Genomic DNA, 17,386 nt, shown 5'->3' with positions numbered 1-17,386 from the left:
CCCTGTTCCCTGTAAGTTTATTGTAAATCATAAATAATGCCTCTCACCTGGAAAGAAAAAGGATGAGAAACAAGTTGTTGCTTTGACAGCCAATGTAGATCCAGTAATGGCGAGAATGACACGAAAATACCCCATTTTCTTTGCGAGGATTATGAAACATTCTTCATTGAAATGGGAATATATGAACATCCCAACAGTCGGCATCCTAATGACAGCAGACATTGTACAGTAAGTGATGTTTTATTGTGTTTGTTGGCTCTCATAAAGTCTGCAGTGAGTAGTAATCAGTTAAAAAAAAGCGAACGTTTAATTTATGCGCCGTTTATGCTTAAAATGATCAAAATACGTAAATATTAAATGTTATTATAAATGTGCCTGTTACTGCATTACATACAGTATATACTTACATCATGTATATAAAACCTTTATTGAGGTGTTTGGATGTTTTTGTAAGGGCTTTATAGGCAGAATAGAGCGGCTCCCATTGGCTCCATTGTAAACAGACTGTAAACAGACTTTTGATCGCATTTATTTACTAGTTAGAATGCATTAAAAAAAAAATGCATACGTCGTCATGTCTTTAATACGGATTGTAAACGATAGTCAAATTCCCCAAAAAAAAGTGCAATTACCCTTTAACTAATTTGTGGGTTTTGCAACAAAAATCGATGTAATATCCTCCAGTGGACATTTTTGTTTTGCATAACTGGGCTATTTTTTCCGAAATGTGTAACTCTGACAAAAGAAATCCAAAAACAAATGTCCACTGCAGAGGACACTGGTTCTCATGGAATTACAGTCGTCCCTCGCCACATCACGCTTCAAACATTTCAGTTTCACCACTTTGCTTATTCCCTTTTTTTTGTTTAGCATACTCTACAACATGTTTGCCCCAAATTAAATATTTTCGAGCATACAAATGGCTACATTGACTACAAATATCAGTTCTATAGTATTATTGGCCACTAGATGAGATTAAACCAATCAGATCATACTGTCATGCAAGTATTGTGGCCTAAGGCAGTATTACTATATTGCAGTGGTTCTTAACCTGGGTTCGATCGAACCCTAGGGGTTCGGTGAGTCGGGCTCAGGGGTTCGGCGGAGGTCAAGACACACCCGACTCATCGTGTAAATAAAAACTTCTCCCTATCGGCGTATTACGGCTACGGCAACAGCAGAAGTCACACTGATTTGCAGGTGTGTAATTTGTTGCGAGTTTATGCACTGTGTTGGTTTTGTACTTTGAACAAGGTGATGTTCATGCACGGTTCATTTTGTGCACCAGTAATAAAACATGGTAACACTTTAGTATGGGGAACATATTCACCATTCATTAGTTGCTTATTAACATGCAAATTAGTAACATATTGGCTCTTAACTAGTCATTATTAAGTACTTATTAATGCCTTATTCGGCATGGCCTTATTATAACCCTAACCCTCTAACCCTGGCCCTAACCCTCTAACCCTAACCAAATAACTCTAAATTAAGTCTTTGTTACTTAGAATATGTTCCCCTAGTGTCCAAATAACTCTAAATTAAGTCTTTGTTACTTAGAATATGTTCCCCATACTAAAGTGTTACCAAAAACATATAACTTTGTCTTGAATTTGAAAAAAAAAACATTTTATTTTTCACTAAAGAAGGGTTCGGTGAATGCGCATATCAAACTGGTGGGGTTCGGTACCTCCAACAAGGTTAAGAACCACTGCTTTATTGGATTAAAACAGTGTTCATGTCTAAGGATTTTTCTAGTGTTGAAAAATGTATTTAGATCAGGAGTGTCCAAATGTTTTGAGCTAAAATATTTGGCCGGGGGCCAAAAGCCTACTCCATGTACTGTAAGGCAGGGTTCCCCAACCTTTTTTTCCACCAGGGACCGGTTTAATATATGCATTATTTTCACGGACGGGCTTTCTACGTGTGGCTGATAAAAAACAGCCAAAAAAATGAGCATGAAAAATTAGCCTTTGGCTACAATCTGGCACATTAACATTTTATATGTCCATTAATGTGCATTGTCTATAATAAAGGAGTTGTAATATACATCTATTAACAAGCTTATTGGTGTGTTCAGTAGGACAGGCGAAAGTTAAGTCGCAGAAAATGCGGTTGTTCATAAATTAATTAATGTTTCTGTGCAGCCCGGTAGCAAATGCATCACGGCCCCCGGACCGGTGGTTGGGGACCACTGCTGTAAGAAAACATATATATATATATATATATATATATATATATATATATATATATATATATATATATATATATATATATATATATATATATATATATATATATACATATATATAATTAATATAATGGATATACATTTTATATAATTTGATAATAATAATAATGGATTAGATTTATATATATTTTTTTTTATCAGCTAGATACTCAAAGCGCTCACAGAGAAGTGAGAACCCATCGTTCATTCACTCCACATTCACACTTCGGTGGAAGTAAGCTACGTTTGTAGCCACGGGTGCTCTGGGGTAGACTGACGGAAGCGTGGCTGCCAATTTGCGCCTACGGCCCCTCTGACCACCACCTATCATTCATTCACCAGTGTGAGCGGCATTGGGGGCAAGGGTGATGTGTCTTGTCCAAAAACACAACGGCGAACCTGGAACCCTGAAATTTCTGGCACGGCCGCTCTACCCTAACTTGAGTCTTGTAGTTCGCTGAGCTGTGGAGCTCAGTGAACTACAAGGATCTGGCGAGAGTCAGACCTCCTTAAAGTTTTGTAATCAGTCAGAAATATCAAGGAGTTAAAATGCGCCAAACATAGAGAGTGTGGAGAGAGTGTTTTACATTTTTCCCGTCATGCATTGCAGGGAATTTAAATGGGTGTAATTTTAAATCATGTGTTGTGTTTGGATGTTTTTATGACATCCACAAAGTTCAGTGAGTAGGTTGTGTTATGTGTGTTGACTTTTTGTGTCAGTTTATCTGCAGCGTGGGTGGGAAAGGTTGTTTGCATTGAGTCATATATAAAAATGCTGTGCTGTCTCCCCTTCAATGTACAATTCATGGTCATTAACCTGAATTACTGAAGTTGTCCACTAAATGGTTGAACATTTTCAGCAATTATACCGTCAGATATTGAAAATTAAGTTGGAGGCCCCCCATGGGCCAAATTCCTGATTAAACTCTTGACCTACGGGCCATAGTTAGGACACCCCTGATTTAGATGGTAGTAAACAGGTTTTGTTATGCTGTAGCTATGAATATATTTGATTTATAGTTAATAATTCCAACTTCGCGGAAATTCATAGAGCATGGATATGTCCGAAACCAATTAAAAGTGATGAAGGATAAATTACTGTATTTAGGAGAAAAAAATACATAGTTATTACATAGTTGCCATGTTCGCGCTGTGGATGTGTGGATTTTCTCCAGTACTCCCGTTTTCTTTCACAGTCCAAAAACATGCATGCTTTGGAGAATCTAAATCCTCCACACTGCAGATGTGAATGTGAGAGCGAATGGCTGTTTGTCTGCCTCTTGGCCAAAGACAGATGTGAACGGCTCCAGCTCACCTGTGACGCTAATATGGACAAGCAGATTAAAACATGAATAAATGGATGAATGACACAGACGTACCTCAATTTACAAGCTTATTTGGATCTGTGACGGAGTTCTTAACTCAGAACACTTGTATCTGAAGTCAACGTCTTCCATTGAAACGAATTGAAATCAATTTGATTAATGCCGCGCCCCCTAAAACAACCCAATTTTAATATATGTTTTAAAAAAGAAAATCAAACTCGTAAAAAAAAACAATACAATAGAATGTACTGCTAACAACTACAGTAGTTGTATGGTAATCAAAATATAGCATTTACCTTGAAGATTGCACTTCTACGGTAGCTCCTTTCAGCCTTTTTGCCGTCAAACACATCATCAGCAGCTTCTCTATATTTTCATGGTCAAATGTTAGATATTAGATTTTATTTTAACATTCCCCGGTTTGTGTTAGTTATTCCACTTCAGTATGGCGCAGACTAGCATTGATACGCTCAAATTGCTTTGCCAAGTTGGTGACATGCTGAGTCACGTTTCTGATGATTTCTTGCTTTAATTCAATAAACACCAACCACTTCTTCTTCTACGCACTGTCCTTTCCCACTCACTTTCTTCCTTCCCATGGTTAAAAAAGCAAAGTTTTGTCCATTTGTCGATGCTAGCGAGTAAGACCGGATGTTTTAGGCAGATCTTACATTTGCTACACTAACTAATATCGGGGTTGCTTATAACTTAATTTTTGCTCACAACTAAAGGTAACCAATTAGCTGAGAAACAGTGCTTATCTCACAACACTCTTAAATTGGGGCATTCTTAAGTTTAGGTACTACTATAATTGCCATTTGTATAGAGTACTCATCTTGCTGTTTTACAAATTAAAATCTTCTTTGTAAGGTTTATACTAAATGCATCTTCAAATGAGATCTTTTTAACTGTAGCAGGGGGTGTATTTGATAGGGGGAACTGCGGGCGTCTCAAGGTATTTCTCAAAATGCACTTCGTTGCTGTGGCACTCAGTGGGAATGTGACGAGAGCGCAACATGCTTGCCGTTCCGACTGTTTTCTCACGGGAAAATCCAAGAGGCGTTTAGAGCACACGTGTGACTTTTCTTTCATGCACCAGTCTCTTTTTTTTTTTTTTTTTTTGCCCAGCCCAGCCACTCAGGCAAATCATATTGTTGATGTACAGATTTTCTTTACAAAAGAAGAGAAGTGTGGGATACTTCTCTTGTTGCCTTATTTGTATTTGACTTTATTAAATAGATTTATATTAATGTTTGGTGCAGCCAGACCGGAGCAGGAGGGAAAGGAAAGAAGAAGAAAAAAGGAAAACAGAGGGGGAAATTGCGGGTACAAGAGGGGGATAAGACAGAGACAACAACAACAGAACAACATCAGCAAATACGATATGTACAAATATGATACGAAAAGTGATAGCAAAGAAGGAGTTAATGAAGTAAATATTAATAACGCAAAAATTACAATGAACATTATTGCACTACAAATGGAGTGAAAAAAATACCAATAGAAATAGCACTATTGAGAATGAATAATAATAATAAAAATTACCTCAAATACCAACAATGCAACAATACATATACTACCGTTCAAAAGTTTGGGGTCACCCAAACAATTTTGTGGAATAGCCTTCATTTCTAAGAACAAGAATAGACTGTCGAGTTTCAGATGAAAGTTCTCTTTTTCTGGCCATTTTGAGCGTTTAATTGACCCCACAAATGTGATGCTCCAGAAACTCAATCTGCTCAAAGGAAGGTCAGTTTTGTAGCTTCTGTAACGAGCTAAACTGTTTTCAGATGTGTGAACATGATTGCACAAGGGTTTTCTAATCATCAATTAGCCTTCTGAGCCAATGAGCAAACACATTGTACCATTAGAACACTGGAGTGATAGTTGCTGGAAATGGGCCTCTATACACCTATGTAGATATTGCACCAAAAACCAGACATTTGCAGCTAGAATAGTCATTTACCACATTAGCAATGTATAGAGTGTATTTCTTTAAAGTTAAGACTAGTTAAAGTTATCTTCATTGAAAAGTACAGTGCTTTTCCTTCAAAAATAAGGACATTTCAATGTGACCCCAAACTTTTGAACGGTAGTGTATATGTAATGATAACTTCAATTACAAAAGAAAGCAGATAAATGGAGGGGAAGAAAGAGAAGTATATTAACTTTGTAGATTGTTATAATAACAATAGGTTAAGCTTCATCAGTGTGCTGTGTTTTACCCAGTTTGCCCTAGGGCAGTCCTTCTCAAATAGTGGGGCGGGCCCCCCTGGGGGTGCGGCGGTGCTATGCTGGGGGGTGCATGTGACCTCGTGGAATGTTTGTTTTGGCGTACCAAAATATGATGGAGCCTATGTAGCATTTGGCTTTATTGTAACCTGGGATTAAAGGCCTCACCTTTTCTCCTCCAAACATATTGCTGGGTATTGTGGCCAAACAGCTCAATTTTTGTTTCATCTGACCACAGAACTTTCCTCCAGAAGGTCTTATCTTTGTCCATGTGGTGTCAGATGAAACAAAAATTGAGCTGTTTGGCCACAATACCCAGCAATATGTTTGGAGGAGAAAAGGTGAGGCTTTTAATCCCAGGAACACCAATTCCTACCGTCAAGCATGGTGGTGGTAGTATTATGCTCTGGGCCTGTTTTGCTGTCAATGGAACTGGTGCTTTACAGAGAGTAGATGGGACAATTAAAAAGGAGGATTACCTCCAAATTCTACAGGACAACCTAAAATCATCAGCCTCCGCGGAGGTTGGGTCTTGGGCGCAGTTGGGTGTTCCAACAGGACAATGACCCCAAACACTCATCAAAAGTGGTAAAGGAATGGCTAAATCAGGCTAGAATTAAGGTTTTAGAATGACCTTCCCAAAGTCCTGACTTAAATGTGTGGACAATGCTGAAGAAACAAGTCCATGTCAGAAAACCAACAAATTTAGCTGAACTGCACCAATTTTGTCAAGAGGAGTGGTCAAAATTTCAACCAGAAGCTTGTGGATGGCTACCAAAAGCGCCTTATTGCAGTGAAACTTGCCAAGGGACATGTAACCAAATATCAACATTGCTGTATGTATACTTTTGACCCAGCAGATTTGGTCACATTTTCAGTAGACCCATAATAAATTCATAAAAGAACCAAACTTCATGAATGTTGTTTGTGACTAACAAGCATGTGCTCCAATCACTCTATCACAAAAAAATAAGAGTTGTAGAAATTATTGGAAACTCAAGACAGCCATGACATTATGTTCTTTACAAGTGTAACTTTTGACCACGACTGTATGTATGAATAATTGTGTGTACGTGAGTATACAGTACATGTGTATTTGTATGTACAATATATTTGTCTACAAGTATGTGTGGGAGCCAAAGTATGGCCCCAGCCGCCCAGAGAGCCCAACCCAAAACAGCAGGTGCGGTGCCCAGGGAACAAGGGACCACCGGCACCACACAGTCAGGCCGGCCTGCGACAGGACCCCCAGAACCGCATGCGCTTGTCTCAGCACGCGGGATACAACCTGGAAGCAGATACCATTTAATAAAAAAATAGCAACAATTGTAATGAAGAGGAAACTGTTTATTTGCTTCACAAATGAAAAGAACAGACCATTTTGAAGTGCATCGATGGTAAAAAAAAAAAAAAAAAAAAGAAAGATTTATTTAGGAAGGTAGCTAAGGAAATGTAAAATGCCGGCTAAAATCGGACTCCCGAACGAAATAGGAATGAGATGGAAGATAATGAAGCAGGTATATTGAAGACAAATAATAAAGCGTACACAAACCTCGTCAAGCTGCCTTTGTTCACTCCAAACTGATTAACCTTCCGCACAACTGGCAAGATAATCCAGAACAATAGCAACCTTTATCCGGAACAGTATCAGTCATGGCACGGTATTTTCTTTCGGATTTAAAACTCCTTTCATCAATCCACAGAGCCTTTTGAAAAAACTGCGAGACATTCAAAAGTTTTTTTTCCATGATTCTGCGTCCAAAAACACCTTCAGAAAAACCGACTGCATCTGACCTGCATACATCCTTGGTAGCGTCATGTCCGTAGCGCAATCCCAGATAATTTAGTTTTACTGTCTGCTATTTAACATTAGCATAGCATTTACAGACGTAATATTTTTAATCTGTGCCAATATTGCAGCAGATGTCACTTTAAACAACTTGTAAGGATCCGCCATGCCTAGTGGGACATCATAGGTCAACCGGAAAAGCAATACTTTAGTTCACGCTAAAATGAAATAAACGCCCTCCAATGAACGGGAGTCACATGGCGTGTGACCAATAGTCGCATTAGAGAATGTGCATGGACAGTTGGACTTCACACGATATTTGAGAAATCAGACTAATTTAGTGCATGGGAACCTAGTGACTGTTTGAATATTTACACTGGTATAGGACACACAGTTAGCAGCCTTATGCCAACAAAAATGGATTTCACTTAACTTTGAGGAAAGTTATATTTTGGTGAAAAACATAAATAAACGTGCAGATCTTGGAATTTGTTGGACTTTTTGTTAACAGTGCATGTGTTTGACATTTTCAACTTGCCACAGAATGACCAAATAATTTACCTTCTGCCAAGTCGCAGCACAGAACAGGCTCCACCCATGGTACGATGTATTGACAGTTTTATGTTTCTTTTATCTATTCTTAGTTATTTTTACTTCCCTTCTGAAAAATGGTATTAATATTATGGTTAAACAATGTGCTTTGAGAACCTGCACAAGTAACATACTTACTGTGCGTAAAAGAATGCTATGCAGACGTTAAACCTGTGGAGCCAACCTGAATAAGTTTGATACATTACTTGTAAATCAGCAGGAGGCGCCAAATGATTTCTCCCCAAGGAAATCAAGAGCTTTTTTTCCTGTCACTCACATACGCCAGTGACCTGGAGAAATACAGCCGAGACGCAGACCCACTCTCCTGGGTCTCTGGCTTCTTTCTGCAGACCAAAATCATGTGTGTTAGGCTAATTTCATTCTGTCCTCATTAGGGTAATGGGTGAAAGGGAGCCTATAACAGCGATTGACTGACGACCAGTTCAAGGTGTACCAATATCTCAGTCAATCAAAGTTTGTTCATATAGCCCTTAATCACAAGTGCCTCGAAGGGCTGCGCAAACCACAACGGCATCCCCGGATCTAATACATCCGGGCAAGGAAACACTACAAATGCCCAAAATGAGAAAAATAAGAAACCTTAGGAAGGGGCCGCAGATTTGGGGACCCCGTTCTCGGGTGACCAGCTGCAGTGGATACCAGATATGTACAGTTATTGCATTATTCATGATATTATGAGAGTTTAGTCCATTGGGGACAAGCAGAGCGTCATAATCTTCTTCCATGTCATAGAGTGGTCCCCCTCGGGCCACAACTTAGAACAGCTAGCACGTCCTCCAAACTAGTACCTCTCCAGGATTATATGTTGCCACCTGTTAACCTCTCCGTACAGGAGAGGGAGGGGAAGAGAAGCGGCAGGTCAACAGGTCTAAAACACTATATTTAAAAGCTACAGTATATAGATGAGTTTTAAGGTGAGACTTGAAGGGGAACTGCACTTTTTTTGGAAAATTTGCCTATCGTTTACAATCATTATGAGACAACAGCACGTGTCTTTTTTTTAGGATCCTAAAGATGATTAAAAATTGCCTGCAAAATTTTAGCCGTCAAAGCCCTCTCAAACAACTTCAAAACTCTCCAACATTGTTTTTATACACTGCAAGTATATCAATGATGTAGTAACAGACTGTCATGGTCTGTCACAACAGATCATGTTTGTTTATGATTTGTTGTTTGTGTTGCCAGTGCTCCTGAGCCTCCCTTAGTTATGTCTTCCTGTTGCTAGGAGCATTGAGCGTTTCTCACATTGTTCTGTTTCATGATTAGTGGTTTTTCGTTACGCTATGCTAAGCTCGTATTGAGCTTTGTGCACTTCCAGCGGCATTTGTGTATTTTGCCTTGCTTTGAATTAAAAGACTTCTCTTACCTGCAAAGCCGTTTTCCTGCCTGTCCTTCCGCATTCTGGGGAACACAATCCTCGCTACAACGTGACCCAAACGCAACAATAACAATATGTAACATGTTTCATATATAACATATTTTGGTAAATTTTTGCATTACCAGAACTTCTTTCCTCAGCGCATTTATTTCCATTTCCATAGCAGCGCACTTCCGACTTCCGACAACAAATGTGTTGTTCTACTTCCGGAAACAAATGCGAGTGTGTTTTAATCATGGCAGACTTGTTAACAGACAACGATGATGACTATTTTTGGAGAAATGAGGATTCACAACCTCATCTTTTTTAACCTGAATATAGGGAGGATGAACTGTTGGTTTTAAAAAGCGAGCACAGAGGCTGAAATGTTGGAGCAGGCGGAAGCCGAGAGAGTGAGGTCGGTGTGACTTGACTGTAAATGTCAACTTGGAAAAAACTTCCCCGGCCAGCTGGAACAAACAGACAACTGTCCATCGAGTAAGTCCCTTGAATAATGATTATGATAAATGCAGCACACAATTTATTGTATTACAACTACAGTGCATACACTATCCAGCTAGCTGGGTACAAACAAAACATGAAATGTGGGCTAATCCTTTACAGATACTGTAGTATGATTGTTCATGTTTTTCAGTCAGTTGGTGTCCTATGGCTTCGTGTTGTGCATTACAAACTCAAACACGATTCAGGTGCTGACGCAAAATAGCTTACCTGTTGCTTTAGTTAGCTCACGTCTAATGTTGTAGCATGGCGTCCCAAGACGATGTGTTACTATGCTAGAAAAATAGTACCTCAGTGCATACTCTCTCGATAACAATGTGGCTACAGCTTGGTTATTATACAGGTTACAGAATGTAAATGAAGTATTGTTGGCGAGTTTTCATTCATTCTCGAAGTGATTTAGTGACAGAATTAATTGTTCCTCGGCAGTCCGATATTATCGGCCGATAAATACTTTAAAATGTAATATCGGAAATTATCTGCATCGGTTTCAAAATTATCGGTATCGGTTTCAAAAAGTAAAATGTATGACTTTTTAAAACGCCGCTGTGTACACGGGCGTAGGGAGAAGTACAGAGCGCCAATAAACCTTAAAGGCACTGCCTTTGTGTGCCGGCCCAGTCACATAATTTCTACGGCTTTTCACACACACACAAGTGAATGCAAGGCATACTTGGTCAACAGCCATACAGGTCACACTGAGGGTAGCCGTATAAACAACTTTAACACTGTTACAAATATGCGCCACACTGTGAACCCACACCAAACAAGAATGACTAACGCATTTCGGGAGAACATCCGCACCGTAACACAACATAAACACAACAGAACAAATACCAATACCCCCCCGCTGTTCTCCATGAAGAAGAAAAAAAACCTTTCAGCAGGTATACTGCACAATCCGGTTCACTTACCTTGGCCTCAGCAATACTTGGTAAACATCGGTGGAACAATGGCAACACGGAGGGGGCTTTTGGCAGGCAGCCTTTCATGTGATTTAATCAAATTGACAAGAAAAATGGATGGACATGAAGACATCACTTTGACTGGGGCACCTTTTGTATCCTAAATATATTTAATGGGATTTTATTTATCTTTTCACTGTGATTACTCAAAAATAACAATGAATTAATATCAATTGTGTCTTGCATTATTGATCTTTTTAAGGCTCTAATTCCTTCACATCAAACATTGCTTTCTGAATGTTTTGGGCAGTGGGGGAAATACTGCATATTTCAGTTTTATTATAAAAAACAAAGTTGTCTCGACAGAAAAGGCATAAAACCTTTTTGGTTTTTTTAATTTTATATCAACCTGAAGTTGATATACTGTAGAGATTTACTATAAGCGTTAAATAAAACAAATAAAAAAATAATTTGACTTGTTTTTAAAATTTTAATAACTTAGACCCTTTATGGTACGGAGCCCCTAAAGGGACATGGGAATTTTTTTTTTTTTAGACATGTATCTCGTGGCCACGAGAAAGTATCTCGTGGCCACGAGAAAGTATCTCGTGGCCACGAGAAACTTTCTCGTGGCCACGAGAAACTTTTTATTAAAAAAAAAAAAAAAAAAAAAAAAAAATTAATATTTTTTTTTTTTTTTTTTTTTTTTATAAAAAGTTTCTCGTGGCCACGAGAAACTTTCTCGTGGCCACGAGAAACTTTCTCGTGCGCACGAGAAACTTTCTCGTGGCCACGAGAAACTTTCTCGTGGCCACGAGAAAGTTTCTCGTGGCCACGAGAAAGCATTGGATGCGTGCTGATGGTTTAGTGTGTGTTAAAATGGCAGTTTAGGAGTTAATATGGCTGTATTTCCAGATAGGACTTTCCCCCATGTGTGTTGTGGCAAAATGTGAATGCTTGATTAGTAGGTGTGAGACAAACACGTTATCTTCCTGGTTATTGTAACGCTACGTGTTTGACATTATTTAAGACGTTATCATGCCCGGGAAAGGACAGTTTTCCTCTTCTGTGGCTGTGGGGGGTGGGCGTGGCTTGCGGACCTGCAGTGAAGCGGAGTGTGTCAGTTAGTCCCATGTTGATGTGATCAAACTTCTTTCTTGCTTGGAAGATACACACACAATTGTAACTGTTATTTCTTCCTGCAAATAATAAATATGTACAACGTGTTTGGATGTATTCATTTATGTAAAATTGTCATTAAATGTAATATTGCCTGACAAAAAGTGATACGACGTACGTAATATTTTGATATTTACACATCGCATATTTACACACGCGCATCTGACTAGAATACCCTTACGTGCATTACATATATCAACATCAACTACCTACTGTACTGTTTACTTGTTGAAATACCCTTTTTAGAACAAATATCTACCCACATAATTTATATGTGTATATATAATATATATATATGTGTATGTATGTATATGCATATATATATATATATATATATATATATATATATATATATATATATATATATATATGCATATATATATATATACGTGTATGTATGTATATGCATATATATATATATATATATATATATATATATATATATGCATATATATATATATACGTGTATGTATGTATATGCATATATATATATATATATATATATATATATATATATATATATGCATATATATATATACGTGTATGTATGTATATGCATATATATATATATATATATATATATATATATATATATATATATATATATACGTGTATGTATGTATATGCATATATATATATATATATATATATATATATATATATATATATATATATATATATATATATATATATATATATATATATATATATATGCATATACATACATACACATATATATATATATTATATATACACATATAAATTATGTGGGTAGATATTTGTTCTAAAAAGGGTATTTCAACAAGTAAACAGTAACGGCAATATTACATTTAATGACAATTTTACATAAATGAATACATCCAAACACGTTGTACATATTTATTATTTGCAGGAAGAAATAACAGTTACAATTGTGTGTGTATCTTCCAAGCAAGAAAGAAGTTTGATCACATCAACATGGGACTAACTGACACACTCCGCTTCGCTGCAGGTCCGCAAGCCACGCCCACCCCCCACAGCCACAGAAGAGGAAAACTGTCCTTTCCCGGGCATGATAACGTCTTAAATAATGTCAAACACGTAGCGTTACAATAACCAGGAAGATAAAGTGTTTGTCTCACACCTACTAATCAAGCATTCACATTTTGCCACAACACACATGGGGAAAGTCCTATCTGGAAATACAGCCATATTAACTCCTAAACTGCCATTTTAACACACACTAAACCACCAGCACGCATCCAATGCTTTCTCGTGGCCACGAGAAAGTTTCTCGTGGCCACGAGAAAGTATCTCGTGGCCACGAGAAAGTATCTCGTGGCCACGAGAAAGTTTCTCGTGGCCACGAGAAACTTTTTATAAAAAAAAAAAAAAAAAAAATTAATTTTTTTTTTTTTTTTTTTTTTTTTAATAAAAAGTTTGTCGTGGCCACGAGAAACTTTCTCGTGGCCACGAGATACTTTCTCGTGGCCACGAGATACTTTCTCGTGGCCACGAGATACATGTCTAAAAAAAAAAAAATTCCCATGTCCCTTTAGGGGCTCCGTGTCCCCGGGAGCCCTAAAGGTAAAAAAAAAAAAAAAAAAACATATATTTTGTTATGATTTGAAAATGAAAACTATGAAAATGGCCCCCGCAGGCTTTAATTTTTCCGTATGCGGCCCTCAGTAGAAAAAGTTTGGACACTCCTGCCATATGCCAAATGTATGCAGATGATACGATCATTTATGTGGCAGCCGACAGCCCTCAACAGGCTTCAGAGATACACTATATTGCCAAAAGTATTTGGCCACCTGCCTTTACTCACATATGAACTTGAAGTGCCATCCCATGGAATTGTCCAAAATGTTTTGGTTTCCTGGAGCATTCAAAGTTCCTTTCACTGGAACTAGGGGGTCGAGCCCAACTCCTGAAAAAACAACTCAACACCATAATTCCTCCTCCACCAAATTTCACACTCGGCACAATGCAGTCCGAAATGTAGCGTTCTCCTGGCAACCTCCAAACCCAGACTGGTCCATCAGATTGCCAGATGGAAAAGTGTGATTCATCACTCCAGAGAAGGCGTCTCCACTGCTCTAGAGTCCAGTGGGGACGTGCTTTACACCACTGCATCCCACACTTTGCATTGGACTTGGTGATGTATGGCTTAGATGCAGCTGATCGGCCATGGAAACCCATTCCATGAAGCTCTCTGTGTACTGTACGTGGGCTAATTGTAAGGTCACATAAAAAGTTTGGAGCTCTGTAGCAACTGACTGTGCAGAAAGTCTTTGCACTATGCGCTTCAGCATCCGCTGACCCTTCTCTGTCAGTTTACGTGGCCTAGCACTTGGTGGCTGACTTGCTGTTGTTCCCAAACTCTTCACTTTTCTTATAATAAAGTTGACTTTGGAATATTTAGGAGCAAGGAAATTTCACGACTGGATTTGTTGCACAGGTGGCATCCTATGACAGTTCCACGCTGGAAATCACTGAGAGTGGCCCATTCTTTCACAAATGTTTGTAGAAACGGTCTCCATGCCTGAGTGCTTGATTTTATACACCGTGCCAAGTGATTAGGACACCTGATTCTCATCATTTGGATGGGTGGCCAAATAATTTTGGCAATATAGTGTGTTAAACAGACAGCTTGCTGAAATATCAACATGGCTTCAAAATAACTGTTTAATCCTAAATTATAACAAAACAGTCTCAATGTGTTTCTCTTTGAAGAAACAATCATTCAATGAAATTCAGGTCAACAATAATCAAAATAAAATAGAGCAGGGAAAGGAATTTAAATATGTGGGTGTTATTTTGGATCCTAAACTCAAATATTATAAAAATGACTAACACCATAAAAATAAATATAAACTGTTTCAGGCGTATTAGACCTTGTTTATCATGCAAGTTTACATGCATGCAATGATTTGATTCCATGTGTCTTATTGTGCCATGTTCTGGGGACAGGCCACGAGATGTGTAGTGAAGCCTCATTATATAAGCAATCACTAAAAGATATTTGACCGAAAATCAATGAAGCATCATCACTGCCATATTACCCAAAAATATAACAGGAGTTTTGATAATTTTATACTTTTCTCATTGTTAAAAGCTGTTTTTAAGTGTCTTAATGGATTAGCCAATAATGTGATGTGTCAAGAAATACAAAGATACAGTAGTGAAGGTGTGCAGACTCCAGCTGCAGTCGGTGGGAGCTTAAGTTAAAGTTAAAGTACCAATGATTGTCACACACACTAGGTGTGGTGAAATTTGTCCTCTGCATTTTACCCATCCCCTGGGAGGTGAGGGGAGCAGTGGGCAGCAGCGGTGGCCGTGCCCGGGAACTATTTTTGGTGATTTAACCCCCAATTCTAACCCATGATGCTGAGTGCCAAGCAGGGAGGTAATGGGTCCCATTTTTATAGTCTTTGGTATGACTCGGCCGGGGTTTGAACTCACAACCTACCGGTCTCAGGGCAGACACTCTAACCACAAGGCCACTGAGCTGTAGAGTGAAAAGGTGCTGGACCACTTTGGGTTAGTCTGCGTTCTCAGTGAAGGCCTCACATCTGTGGAACTCTTTGCCACTGCAGTTAAAGTCACAGTCGGACACTAAACTTTTGTCTACAAAATTGAAAAAGTGGCTTAAGGAAAATCAGAAGTGTGAGCACTAGAACTGGGTGTAGTATGGACACATGGGGCCAATTATTTTCAATGTGTTTTTATTTTTGTACTTGTCTTAATCCTTTTGTATGTGTTTTACACTTCTCTCATCTTTTGTTAAACGCCTAACCAGGGACAAGGATGCAAATTAGACTGTGGCTATAAGTCTTATGTACTTTGAAATCGGTTACCTATGGGTAGCAATGTAAATAAATACATGAATGAATGAGTGAGTGTCAGGGTACACCCATACATGTCAACATCTGCATTACAAAATATGGGAAATGTCCCAGAAAAATAGGGGAAAATAAGGTATTTTAATTTACCGTTATAAAAAGCATGAGTGTGTTCGACCCTGATCCTGTTTATAAAAGGATAAGACTCCCATTCTTGAAGATATTTAAACAAGTTTCTTTTTGTCAGAAACACTTCCTCCGGTGTTCTACATTTGTATTTTTTTTTTTTTACTTTCAACACTTAAATTAAGAGATCAACTTCAGATATATCTGTCAATTTTACGTTTGAACTATTATTTTGTTTGTTTTATGCTCTTTTGTCAAAGAAAACATTGATGTTTTTGTATGGCAACCACACAATATATGCAATATTTTCCACATAGAACATTTTAAAGTGAAATATTTGGAAATAATCGGAGCCTTGAATAGGTCAATAATTCATTATAACATTGATTTTTTTTTTTTAAAGCAATGGCAAAAAAAGAAAAACAAAGATAGACAAAAGAAAAAAAACAGCCTGCATGGCAGCTTTGTGTCAACATTGCAACTTTTTCTAGTTAGATTTCACCTCATTCCACTTTTTGTAATGTTTATTTTTTATTTTTGCAATAGCATTTCCAGAATGTGTGGCGGGCCGGTAAACAATTAGCTGCGGGCCGCAAATGGCCCCCGGGCCGCACTTTGGAAACCCCTGGCATATGGTATCTGTGCAAATATTGGGGAGGTCATTTATATATATATATATATATATATATATATATATATATATATATATATATATATATATATATATATATATATATATATATATATATATATATATATATATATATATATATATATATATATATATATATATATATATACTGAAAAGCAGCGGGCCCAAAATAGATCCTTGTGGCACACCCAAAATCACAAAGTATTATTTCTGATTTTATGTACAGCTGGGATAGACTCCAGCTGCACCAAATGAAGATAGGTGGTATAGAAAAGGGATTTATAATTGTATTTGTAAACAGAGACCTTGTTGGTTGGCCTTGCGATGCAGCTGAGATAGGCTCCAGCACCCCCCCGCGACTTCGAAAGGGAGAAGCGGTAGGAAATGGATGGTTGGATGGACCTTGTTGGTGGTCTTTGTCGAGTACCGTTTAATTTAAAAAATGCAATTTAAAACGAACACTGGCGTGTTTTCCTCATACTTCTTGTATTGTGTGTCCTTACATATGACGCTATCGATGATTTGTATCGTCTTTTCTGACTTTTACTGCCGTTTGCTGGCTTTCAAACCACACGCAGGCGCACATCTTTCGGATAAAAGTGTGGGCGTGGCTTTGCAGCGAGCGTTCGCGTG

Source organism: Entelurus aequoreus, linkage group LG22 (genome assembly GCF_033978785.1).
Source record: "Entelurus aequoreus isolate RoL-2023_Sb linkage group LG22, RoL_Eaeq_v1.1, whole genome shotgun sequence".
Lineage (NCBI taxonomy): Eukaryota > Metazoa > Chordata > Actinopteri > Syngnathiformes > Syngnathidae > Entelurus > Entelurus aequoreus.
This window is presented reverse-complemented; position numbering follows the sequence as displayed.